This window comes from Dreissena polymorpha, chromosome 10 (genome assembly GCF_020536995.1).
Source record: "Dreissena polymorpha isolate Duluth1 chromosome 10, UMN_Dpol_1.0, whole genome shotgun sequence".
Classification (NCBI taxonomy): Eukaryota; Metazoa; Mollusca; class Bivalvia; order Myida; family Dreissenidae; genus Dreissena; species Dreissena polymorpha.
Window position 1 is genome coordinate 55,625,462 of NC_068364.1, and position 13,689 is coordinate 55,639,150.

A 13,689-nucleotide genomic window follows, 5' to 3' on the forward strand; every position below is an offset into this window, starting at 1 on the left:
TATTTTATTCATAAATGTATTATAAAACGATTCACAATTTTCCTGTTTGAAGCAATAATGAATGAATTGCATATTACAATTTGATTCATTGGTCAAACATGCTTACATTAGTATCACTACATTATATATTCAAGCCGTGAATCTCAAACATCGTAATCGACATAATTGACCCATTTGAAAGATACTTGGTAGTAAGAATTAATCAAGATGGTAATACAACGAATAATTTATGATGGGGAAACAATAATTATTATTGAAGGATAAAATAGACAAAATATAATAATATATATTTACATTTATATACAAAGATCAAACAACCATAAATTAAAAAGCAATAAACACATTGTTGATGAAAAAGACTTTTTAAAGGTCATCTTAAGCAGACGCATAAAAAGGCGTCAGTTTGAGGCAATGAGTTTATCAACCAACATTAATTTATTATAACAAGCATATGATAAATAACACTATAAGATTGTTGACAAAAACACTAATGCAGATGCATAAAAGATCAAAAAAACATTATAAAAAGCGCTAATCACATTGTTGTTGAAAAAAACTAATGAAGATGTATACACTGGGGGCTGACGAGGTATAAGCGTAGTCCGTTTCGCTACGAAGTCGAGTATATGTTTTACTACGAAAACATTGTGTACATACACATGACATCACAGAACGGATTAGTGGAAATTTGTGTTTAAAACAGGCAAGATTACGCTTTTGTAATAACGAAACTCTGAATTTAAGCACAATGACATGTCATAGGTCTGTTACATCAAATATGATTCAACATGTGTCTGGTTTATGCGTTAAACATTAAATATACCGCTGATTTATCAAACCGAAGTCAAGTTTTATTTTACAAAAATGCAATTAAGGTTTAAAACTATGCTTAATTGACACAATTTTACAATTTCCATATTGATGTATGTATCGTTAAGCCACTGGTGTGTTCAGAAATGTGTAGAGTGACCCAGTTATCAGAAATAAAGGCTAAATAGTATGATTATGTATGATCATGTCTCTGACAGTATACGTATATGCCTCGCTACGACAACGCTTTAGCGTGTATGCGTTTCTCACAGAGGACGTATTGGTTATCTCTCAAAGGCGAAATAAAGAAAGAAAAATCTAAATACAGAGTCATGGAGTGGCTGGATGTTTCCTTTGAGGAAGAGATAGTAACAACGACACAACATGATCCGAAGCGCACAGTCGACATGGTAATGCACATTATTATGATATAATTAAATTCACGACTAGGCCAAAGGAAACGATCAAAATCGAAAATCCATATATAAGACGACAATTGAGAGTCGAGAACCTAATGTCGGTCTCAATAAAAATTACGCATCTTCACTTTGTGACAATCCCTTATACGTTCTTTTGGATAGAGACCGACGATAGCTTTTTAGCATACGGTATTCTTTATCAAATAACATTCGATGCTTGTTTTGTTATCTCGAAACTCTGCTTATGTCAAAGTAAATCACCGTGTCCCAACTTCGATCCTTCTTTATCTCATACGGATTTTGATTATTACATTTTATCTATCAAAGCGATTTTCTTGAAAATCGGTTATCGCCAACTAATGAATTTCATGTTCGTATACATGATTTACTTGTAAACTCAACACCTGTCACAGCCGTAAGGTGTGGAAAGTAGGACCCCAATGGCACAAATCCGCAATTTCCTAATCAATGTATTGTTGTTAAAGCGTGGCAATGGGTTTCTGTCACAGGACATTGTTTACTGCGTATATGACGGCTGGTAAATTTACCTCGTGTTACAATGCGGTTAAGGTCCGGTCTCACTATGATGCCGACGGAGCCCCGGTGCGTGATCAGGCATCTACCGGGATGAACCGGTGCTTCACCGGGATGAACCGTGGACAACCGGGGCTCCATCGGTAAAATATTTAAATGTTTAATAACTCCGGGAGTCACCGGGAATGACCGACAACGACCGGCATGGCACTGTGAACAACCGGGACTGCACCGGGATCAACCGGGACGGCACCGTAGCTCCACCGGGCCCAAACAGACCCCGGCAGAGCTACGGGGAGCCTGGTGAATGCTGACAGAGGCCCGGTATAGCTACGGTACATAATTAAACCGGCGCTCTGACGGTGCCATCCCGGTTGTTCCCTATGCAGTCCCGGTTGTTCCCAGTGCCAAGCCGGTGGTTGCCGGTCCTTACCGGTGACTACCGGTTCATCCCGGAGGTATTAAACATTTTAATACTTTCTGCACTGAAAGGCTTTCTGTCAAAATATCATCAAAAACATCAGTTGATTGAGAAAATGTACACGCCGTCTCATCCGACTCTTCACTTTCAGAATCAGAGTACAGTATAGTTTATTCAAGCTGCCCGGATATTGTGTCTACATTGTCCGAAGGTACCACTGGCTCGGGAAATATCCGACAATGGGCAGATTTTGTTGGTGTGTTAATTCGTGATCTCTTTCGCACAGGACTTTCTGTCACTGTAGATTTTGTCGGAATTAACAATTTGCCAGAAACCGGATTGAATGTAATATTTTCAGCATACTTTTTAATGTCGCCACCCATAATATTAAAAGTGCGATTTCTGTATTGTTCTCCTGGTGAAGTGTCACAAGGCATCTCCCACATAAAGGAAACCTTTTCGTTTGGATGCTCATGCGCACAATGAAGCACAGCATCTTTTGCAATGGGAAATGGCAGTCTGCAGTAACTGCAAACTGCATGTGATATGTCCTGAAAAGGATACAGAGACTTCGTTGAGTAACCAATACCTTATATTTGTACTTCGTAGCACAACTAATACATACTCTGTGCGAAACCTATACAAAAAGCGACTTGTAATTTCCTTCGAAACAAAGCATTTGAATAATTAAAATACATGTTCGTAACATTTTTTGTACTTTAAAATGTGTAATGTACAATGAATCAAAGTAACATGTAGTTTTTATTCAATTTAAGTTATCGTAATTGGCTATTTTAACATAATTACCACCTTATTCATTGCTTCAAATCAAAATATTTCGATTTTACCTCAAAATAAAAGTAAAGGTTGAAACTACGCACATTTGTTATTAGTTTGTTATTAAAAATAAGTGCCTACCATTACTAGATCCTCCGTTCTCTAATCCATAAACACCAGTAAAGATGAAACTCGCCTGATTGATTAGTGTATGTACACAATGTTTTCGTAGTAAAACATATACCCGACTTCGTAGCGAAACGGACTACGCTTATACCTCGTCAGCTCCCAGTGGAATAAAAAGGCGTGAGTATGAAGGAATAAACAACACACAATTATAGTCGAATGCTGTAACCGATGGCTGCAGGAACTCGCAGATGGTCTTCTCTCTATTGATGTACTGTTGGGCACAAAGTCAATAGCGTAGTCTGGTGAGTCGTCCTCCTCTTCCTCTTCGGTCTGGATGGCTGCTGTCCTCTCGCATGTCGAATAATGTCTGCTTCCACCATTCTGCATCACCTTCCATACACTTCATGGCGGTACAAACATTCACTTTAGCTGCACTTTTTCGGAAATGAATGAAATGCGCCGATCATGACACAACTTCTCATCATTATCTACAATAGCCAGTACATTACAGTACCTGGAATATAATTAAATGAAAGTGCGAAAATCCATTTCCAAACTGATTTGTGCTGATTAAAGAAGTGTACCGGCCGTTTGCTCACAAGTTGATCATGATGAGAAGTTGTGTCATGAACGGTTCCTTTTATTATCCTTCGAAAAAGTGCGGCTCGTGTGAATTTGTCTTGCACTTGTAAAACACTCAAAATTGATTTATTTTACTTGCATAGTACATGTTCATCATGGCGACCTGTGGACATTGTGTGTTTGTCTCTGATTTCATTATGGAAGGGGGTTTGTTCCGCTATGGAAGGGGGTTTATTCCGCCAAAGCAAAACTAGTGAGGGTGTTTCTTTCGCGTATGCAAAATGTGAGTTTATTTTGCTATTCTGTTTATGGAACGGTGTTTCTTCCGAAGGGGATTCCTTCCGTACACCACTTAAAAACGATGGTTTTGTTTTCCGTAGACCGCTTTGCATTTTTCAGTACTGGTATTTACCTGGACTCAATTAAATGTCACAAAGGGAAGGATTTTTCATCACATTCTTAACGGACACAAATATCAATCAAATCTGTCAATTGAGGTCTCAAATGGACATCATTAACCAGTGATGTGTATTATTCAACGCAAATATGTAAATTGGGTCATGCAGTTTATTGCTTTTTGGGTGTTCACATGTGTATGTATTATCAGTGTTTATATTTCATTTTGATTGTGGTAGACACAGTATGGTGTCAGATAAGAGATTAGCCCTAACCAGTTTAATCAACTTCACTTTATAAACATACATCACTATCAGCAGCATCATGTCGAACGAGGTACCCCACCCTGTCCCATTATATCTACACTTACATACCGTTGTTTTCAGTTCAATAGTTAATTATAGTGGAAGTTGTATTTGAAGTTTCAATAAACCAATCACAACTTTTGCAAGTATCCGTTCTATGTTGATAATTACAAAGTATACAACGTAGTCATATTCAACGCGATCGTAATGTGGAATTACAACCAAATAAAGCAAAATTAAATTGTGTTTTGTTAAGACATTTCAAACAATAAGACAATTATTTATTTAGCAAATTGTATTTCCAACATGATGGCCATCTTGAGCATCGACAAAAGACTCCTTACTATCCGAGTCAGATTCAGGCAAATCTGACTGACAGTCACTAAATTCCGGCTTATACATGTACGGTTCAACAGAAAACACTTAATTATCACGGTTATCTTCCATTTTCACCATTTCATATGGAACGCCTTGACTGTCTTATAATACTAAAACTTGTGATATTACGTCAATCTGACTGTGCATGAATGCCTGTAACCATTATATACATGCATAATCACAATATATAAATACATAATTCAAATATATACTTATAAAGCATTAATATATAAAGATATAATTTTCTTATATATAGATAAATGTCAAAATAAACAGATACGAATGTATTATATACAGATAATCTTCCATTATATAAAGGCATTACTTCTTTATATGAAGGCAAAATATCTTTATATGAATGCCTGTAACAATTATATATATGCATAATAACAATATATAAATACATATTTTGAATATATACAGATATAGCATGAATATATAAAGATATAATTTTCTTATATATAGATATATAATCTTCCATTATATAAAGGAATTACTTCTTCATATGAAGGCAAAATATCTTTATATGAATGCCTGTAACCATTATATATATGCATAATCACAATATATAAATACATACTTTAAATATATACAGATAAAGCATTAATATATAAAGATATAATTTTCTTAGATATGAACATACATTAGTATAATGTTACCACGGATTACTCCGGTAACAAACACATTCAACACGCAATTTCATCATAGTTGTTTTGTCATTTACACCCAAGCAATTAAAGTCGTACAGTGAAATAAGTGATATGATGTCCGTTGTTATCTTCTCCTGTCTGAAGCAGCGCATCACTCCTTCTTCCGCCCCAAGTCGCTCAAGTATCAAATACATATCCATTGTTGTGAAATGATGCAAAACAAATTTTCTCTCGAGTGTAATAAAAGCTTCGTTTATTTAATGTTATATTTAATTCATTAAGATTATATATATTGCTTTCGAAATTTTGTATTAATGTTATTTATTTCGATGTTCATCAGCATCTTAACTTAGTATGGATTTATTTAATAACACAGTTATCTTAATAAAACTACTATTAAGGATCATAAAAAACATTAAAATCTTTCTGTATTGTAAATTTATCTTTACGTGTTGAGATTACATATTAGCATACATTAATTTAAGATTTTTAACATATTTTTCAATTTTTATCTGCATAAAATTCGATATGTGTTTATATAATTACGATTTATGTTTATATAAAGGTAGTTGCCTTTATATAAACAAGGAATGCCTATATATAATGAGAAAATATTCGTTATCATTATTACATAACGATTTATGTTCATATAAAGATATTTTGCCTTCATATAAAGAAGTAATGCCTTTATACAATGGAAGATTATCTGTGTATAATACATTCGTATCTGTATATTTTTACATTTTATCTATATATAAGACAATTAAATCTTTATATATTAATGCTTTATCTGTATATATATAAATTATCTATTTATATATTGTGATTATGCATATATATAATGGTCGCATGCATTCATGCCCAGTAAGATTGACGTAATATCACAAGTTTTAGTATTATAAGACAGTGAAGGCGTTCCATAATTTTTCCGGCTTAAGTTGCGACAAATGCCACATTTGAATCCCTGTAATGCCGGTTCGTTATTGAGAGCATTAACATGGGTGAAATGTTAGTCACTTCCGGTTGGAATGTACTTCCGGTTGACTACTTCCAGTGAGGATCGAAAAGAAAAAAATGGAAAATTAAGAAATGTGTTGTTTGGTACAGGTATTTTTGTGAAATACTTCTGGATTTGTGGTTAATAACATTTATTTTTGTCCCTAGTGTAGGATTGGTGATGGATAATATGAGTGTAATGCTAGATTCGGCGGATTCGGAAGGTAAGCTCATGCCCCAAAAAACGTCCAACGAAAGAGTTGAACAGTTGAAAAGCTCCCAGAGAAATGGTAGTGTAAGCAAGGTAGCATGGACATGTAAGGATTGTGATCAGTCATTTACAAAGGACAGTGACATGATCCTTCTTTGTCAGTATTGTGAAAAACCTAAATGTATCACATTTTTCGGTCTACCATAGGCATTTTACAAGCAAATAAGCAGTCGAGTAAACTTCCCATGGTTCTGCGATAATTGTCTAGGCAAGGCTATTGGAAGCGTACAGACTAGTTAATCTATTGGAGATCAGTGTCACGACCTCTTGTCTAAGTTTCAGGAAAAAGTGGAGAAAATGTTTGTAAAAATTGAAAAAGATGTAAACGAGGTAAAGCAGGAGCTAGCCGGGTTGAAGAAAGTAAAGGGCGGAACTGAGGGGAAGATGGGAGAGGCAGTCGCACCCGAGAACATTGTGAAACAGGCCACATCTGAAATTCAGTCAAGGTTTGATAGACGTAACAATATGGCATTTTATGGTATCAAGGAAAATAAGAGCAATTTGAAAGCAGAATGTGAAAAGTTAGATAAAGAGTGTATGAATGATATAATCACATAAATAGGGATTCATGCGCATGGTGACGATATTTAAAACTTGAAAAGATTTGGCAAGACAGGTTTGACTAGAACTATTGAGAAGGACGGAACTAAGGAGGAAGTCGAGGTACCACGGGTAATTATTGGAACTTTTAGGGAGGAAGCCAAGATTACAATCATAAATAATACTAATAAACTTTCTTCTTCTAAATCAGATCATTTCAGGACGATTGGTATCAAGCACGATATGACAAAGGAGGAATGCCAGCCTGATAAGGACCAGAAGAAAGAGGCAAAGGATCTCACAGAAAAAGGGGGAAGATTTCGTGCATGTAGTGCGAGGAATACCGTGGGAGAGAAGAATCGTCAAAGTAAGGAAATGCGGAAGCGTGGGGCGCAGACCCTTCCAGGTCAGATAGAAAAGGGACAAGACATGACAATGCAAATACGCTTGAAAAGACTTTTGTTGTTTTTACGAACGCAGACACGTTCACAGTAGACAAACTTCATGAAATTTGAGCCAGATTGGACCTCATGCGAGAGAAACCTGCCATTATTTCAGTTTCAGAGGTAAAACCTAAGAACTTCAAGTTTGAAAGACAGTTATCTGAAAATGTATAATTTTGGTAAAAAATATATAGACTGGATACAGGATTTTTTGAGAAACCGAAAACAACTGGTTTTAGTAAACGGATCGAGTTAAGAATGGAAGAGTGTTGTGAGTGGAATACCGCAAGGATTTGTGCTCGGGTCGATATGTTTTGTAATATATATAAATGCGTTTACCTTGAGTTTATTAAATGAAAGTGAAATATTTCTTTTTGCAGATGATACTAAAATCTTTAGGCAAATAATGAATTTAAATGAGTGTGAATTGCTGCAAGAAGATATATTTAAAATGAAAGAATGGTCAGATAAATGGATATTAAAATTTCACCCAGACAAATGTAAAGTGATGAGAATTAGTAAAAATAAAACTAGTGACTGTGAATACAAATTAGATGAAAATTTGAAACCTATGGCAAAAAGTACTGAAGAGAAAGATATAGGTGTTGTTATTGATAACAAATTAAATTTTGGCAAACATATAAAAGAAAAAGTTTATAAAGCAATTCAGTTGTTGGATTAATAAGGCGAACGTTTGAATATATAAATAAAGAACTGTTCACATCGTTGTTAAGACAACATTTAGAATATGCTAATCCAGTAAGGAATCCACATCTGAAAAAAAGACATTGAAATGTTAGAAAATGTTCAAAGGCGTGCGACGAAACAAGTACCTGGTTTATCTGAAATGTCATATGAGGAGAGATTAAAAGGAACTGCAATTACCTTCTCTTGCCTTTAGAAGATTACGAGGAGACCTCATTGGAGCATATAACATAATTACTATTGAATATGACCCAGCAGTCTCAAACTAATTCGAGAAAAACACTAGTCAATCAACAAGGGGGCATGAGCATAAACTCTTTAAATGGCGATCATGACTGAATGTTAGGAAAGGAAATATTCGTTTTGTTGTCGGATTGTGGACATATGGAACAAATTACCCGAAGATGATATATCGTCTAAGACGGAACACTCTTTTGAAAGACGATTGAATAAATTCCGAAGCGATCAACCCATTAAATATCAATTAACGGAGTGTCTCAATTTTACTGGAGGTGTTCAGGATAATTTCAGTGATGAAAACGAGGAGCTAGTATTAAAGGATGGGAACACCAACCTACTGCTAGAACGTCATGTGTAAGTATCTGTAAGTATTTGTAAGAATAAAAATGGCGAGTGAAACGGGGATTGTGAAAATCCGCGACTTTGTTGTAATCGTTCTCGCTAATTACACCGTTATTGAATCGAAGTGAGGTGCGAACACGTTTTTATATGTACTCAAATCGATAAATAATGGGGGTTTTTTTGCGGGTTTAAAAAAAAACGGCATTTCACCTTTGACTAATGATAACAGCAAGAAAAAGGTTGAAGGAAAATATCGCCTTCAACGGGATTCTAGCCAAGGACCTCTGGAAGCAAAAGCTAGTGCGCTACTACTGCTCCAAGCAGGCTTAACAATTTTACAGCAAAACGTTAATTCTACGTAGTTCTAAATTATCGAGGAAAAGAGTTACAAATGCATTATAATTTTGCCTATTTCGAATGATGACCATTAATTAAATAACCAATTGTGGTATATTGATACATGGTCCAAGGGAGATAAATCTTGTGAGTATGCTGCAATAGAACTGTAATAGTTATCTACCAAATGACGTAAGCTACTCTTCAATAAGAAGTTATTGTTGGTATGATTATGATGAAATGAATACACTAAATAAAACCATTGAAACAGAGTAATGACTTGTTTCTGCGTTTATCCTGTGTTGTAAGGACACCACAAATTGGCGACGAGGACGAAACGAATCTACAATGTTCAGTGCATCCTAAGAACTAACTGTCAAGCGGTAAATACGTGCAATGGCGACGTACGGCCGAATTAATGAATTCGACGAACAAACTGAAGATTGGGGTCAGTACATTGAAAGTTTAGGCCATTACTTCGTAGCAAACGAAATTGACGATAATGGAAAGAAACGGGCCATATTTCTATCAGTTTGCGGTAGTAAAATCTACAAACTCATGTGTGATCTGCTGTCACCAGCCAAACCTGGTGATAAAACATTCGCTCAACTGGCTGAAATTGTCAAAAACCATTTACAACCCAAGCCATCCGAAATCGTACAAAGATACAAGTTCCACAGTTGTTTCAGAACGAGTGACCATTCAGTATCAACCTATGTTGCTCATTTACGTCATCTTTCTGCTGACTGTAACTTTGGAGACACTTTAGAGCCTATGTTACGAGACAGATTGGTTTGTGGGGTAAACAATGACCGGATTCAGCGACGGTTACTGGCTGAGCGTGAATTAACTTTTGAAAGGGCATTAACAATAGCTCAGGGAATGGAACAGGCAGAGCAGCGTGCTGCAGATCTACAGAAAAATGAGAAATTGGGTGCAAATAGTCATTCTGTAAATAAGGTCAAACATGACAAACATTCCAACTATTCAAAGAAGCAGACTCCTCCATTGAAAGAGTGTTGGAGATGTGGGGGGAAGAAACATACTCCTCAAGAGTGTTTCTTTAAAGACAGTGAATGTTATATTTGCAAGAAAAAGGGGCATCTCAAGAAGAAATGTAAAGAAGCCCAAGAAGGTACTTCATCAAAGAACAAAAGTAGTTCAAGATACAAAAAGAAATCAAAGCATCTGTACTTAGATGGAAAAGAAGACAATAGTTCAGACAATGAGTATACCTTTTATAGAATGAATTCAAATAAAAGAGAGAAACCCATAGTTGTGAATTTTCTGTTAAATGGCATATCAGTCCCCATGGAAATAGATACGGGAGCTTCCAAGTCAGTCATATCGCGAAAGACGTTAAAGAACATAGACGGGAAAATGAAGCCAACTCATGTTAAGTTAAGGACATACACGGGGGAAGAGATACCAATCGTGGGCGAAACCATGATACGAGTATCCAGCGGAAACCAAACGCGCGATTTTACAGCGATCGTTGTCGAAGGCGATGGTCCAGATTTGGTCGGAAGAGACTGGCTTCAATCTATACAACTGAACTGGCATAGTATTTTTAAAACGCTCGAAAGTACTGATGAAAACGATTTAATTCGTGATTTTGAAGGCATTTTCGACGGCGAAAGAGGTACTTACCAGGGAATTAAAGCTAAGATAATACTTAAAGATGGGGCACAGGCCAAATACTTTAAGGCAAGAGCGGTACCGTACGCACTTAAAGAAAAAATTGGTAAGGAACTGGATAAGTTAGAGACAGAAGGTACAATAAGGAAAGTACAATACTCAGAATGGGCAGCTCCAATAGTGCCAATAGTGAAAGTAGATGGAAGTATCAGGATATGCGGGGATTATAAAGTAACCATAAATCCTGCGGCACAATTGGACAATTACCCCATTCCAAAGACTGAAGATTTATTCGCGAACTTGAAAGGAAAATACTTTTCCAAGTTAGATCTCAGTAACGCGTACCAGCAGATTGAATTAGATGAAAATTCAAGACAATACACTACAATCAATACTCACCAAGGACTTTACGAGTACAATAGACTTTGCTATGGAATATCTTCAAGTCCAGGAATATTCCAAAGAGTTATGGATAACATTGTACAAGGGCTAGAAGGAGTAAGGGTGAGAGTAGATGACATTTTAGTAGCGGGAAATACTGTGCATGAACACAACACAAGAGTACGCGAGGTTTTTAAGAGACTTCAAGAAGCAGGAATAAAACTGAAGAAAAGTAAATGCATCTTCATGGGTAAAGAAGTGATATATCTTGGACATAAAATATCAGAATCAGGGGTTGAACCACTTAAAGAGAAAATTCAAGCAGTGGAAGCAATGGAAAGACCCACTGACAAGAAAGAGCTACAGAGCTATTTAGGGTTGATAAACTATTATTCGAGATTTCTACAAAATATCTCGACAGTGTTAGCGCCAATGTACTTACTTCTTCAAAAAGGAGAACCATTCACCTGGGGCAAACAACAAGAAGAGTCGTGGATTAAGTCTAAAAAACTATTAGTTGAATCAGACCTTCTAGTGCATTATGATCAAAGTAAGGAAGTCATACTTACATGTGATGCGTCACAATATGGAGTGGGAGCGGTATTATCTCACAAAATGGAAGATGGTTCGGAACGACCGATTGCTTTCGCGTCCAGAACATTAACAAAGAGTGAAAAGAATTATAGCCAGATAAAGAAAGAAGGACTAGCTATTATTTTTGGGGTTAAAAAATTCCATCAGTACTTGTATGCAAACAAACAGTTTTGTATCATTACGGATCATAAGCCTTTCTTAGGATTGTTCAAAGAGGGCAAAGGGACATCAATGATGGCTTCGGCAAGAATCGTTCGTTGGTCATTAATATTAAGTGCCTACAACTACATCCTTGTGCATAAGCCTGGATCATGCATAGGGCATGCAGATAGTCTGAGTAGATTTCCGCTAAAAACGGAAAATAAGGAACCACCAGTACCAGGGGAGACGATTCTGTTAATGAACTTCCTGGAAACAAGTCCCGTGACTTCAAAACAGATTAGACAATGGACAGCTAGTGATCCTGTTTTGATTAAGGTGAAAACATACATTCTGCAAGGTTGGCCATTTGATGTTGACAATGACTATAAGCCATACTTTAACCGTCAAAGTGAACTGAGTGTGGTTAGTGACTGCATACTTTGGGGAACAAGGGTAATCGTACCACCACAAGGTCGTGAAATGTTACTAAATGAACTACATGATGGACATATTGGCATGAGCAAGATGAAAGCACTAGGACGTTCATATCTATGGTGGCCAAATATGGACAAAAACATCGAACTTAAAGTAAAAGAGTGTCATACTTGCCAGATCAACAGTAAGACTGAAACCAAAGGACCATTACATTCATGGGATTGGCCTGGAAGACCATGGTCAAGAGTTCATATCGATTATGCTGGACCGTTCATGGGGAAAATGTTTCTCGTGATTATCGATGCGCATTCGCAATGGATGGACGTATATCCAACTTCAACAGCGACATCAGAGGCAACTACCGAGTTGTTACGACAATCATTCGCTACAAATGGATTACCAGATGTCATCGTTTCGGACAATGGAAGTTGTTTTACCAGTGACGAATTTCAAAAATTCATGACGCTTAATGGTATAAAACACATTACATCTGCGCCATATCATCCATCAACCAATGGATTAGCGGAACGAGCGGTTCAAACATTCAAAAATGGAATGAAAAAGCAAGGAGCAGGTTCGATACAAACGAAAGTATCAAGATTCTTATTCCATTATAGAACAACATGTCAATCTACATCTGGACAAACACCTGCAGAGCTGCTGCTTAATCGGAAGCTGAAAACTCGTTTGGATTTAATTCAACCAAATCTCAGAGAAAGGGTAGAGAGGAAGCAGTGCCAACAACAAATTAACCATCCCTGCAAGAGTAAAAGTGAATTTCAAGAAGGTGATCATGTGTATGTTAAGAATTACGGTGTTCATGGTGATAAGTGGTTAAAAGGTCATGTAATTGAGAAAAATGGTTCAGTGTCATTTAAAGTAAAGTTGAATGGTCAAAATGTGGTAAAAAGGCACATAGATCAGATGAAAAAGTGCTACGAAAATGAATCAAGTGAAAATGAGTGGGAAAATTGATGAGTTGGAAAAACAACGCGATCAAGTGATTATTCAGGACCAAGAGACTCCCAAGGAGAACACTGAAATGGTAACCGACCAAACACAAACAGTCGAGAAGTCTGCCAGACCAATCAGAGAACGAAGGAGACCTGTCAAACTGAAAGACTATGTGTAGACAAGAGCTGTTTGTTATACAATGTTTTCAAACTTTGTGTTAACTGAAGTAATAATGTTTTAAGTTACTATTTGTTTAAGACAATTAGAACAAG

General features: G+C 36.4%; 1 protein-coding gene across 1 annotated transcript in view; it reads left to right on the top strand.

Moving 5' to 3' along the window:
• Positions 1-13,689, top strand: part of LOC127848452 (muscle-specific protein 300 kDa-like) — a 44,518-nt gene that overhangs the window by 442 nt on the left and 30,387 nt on the right. The window lies entirely within an intron of this gene.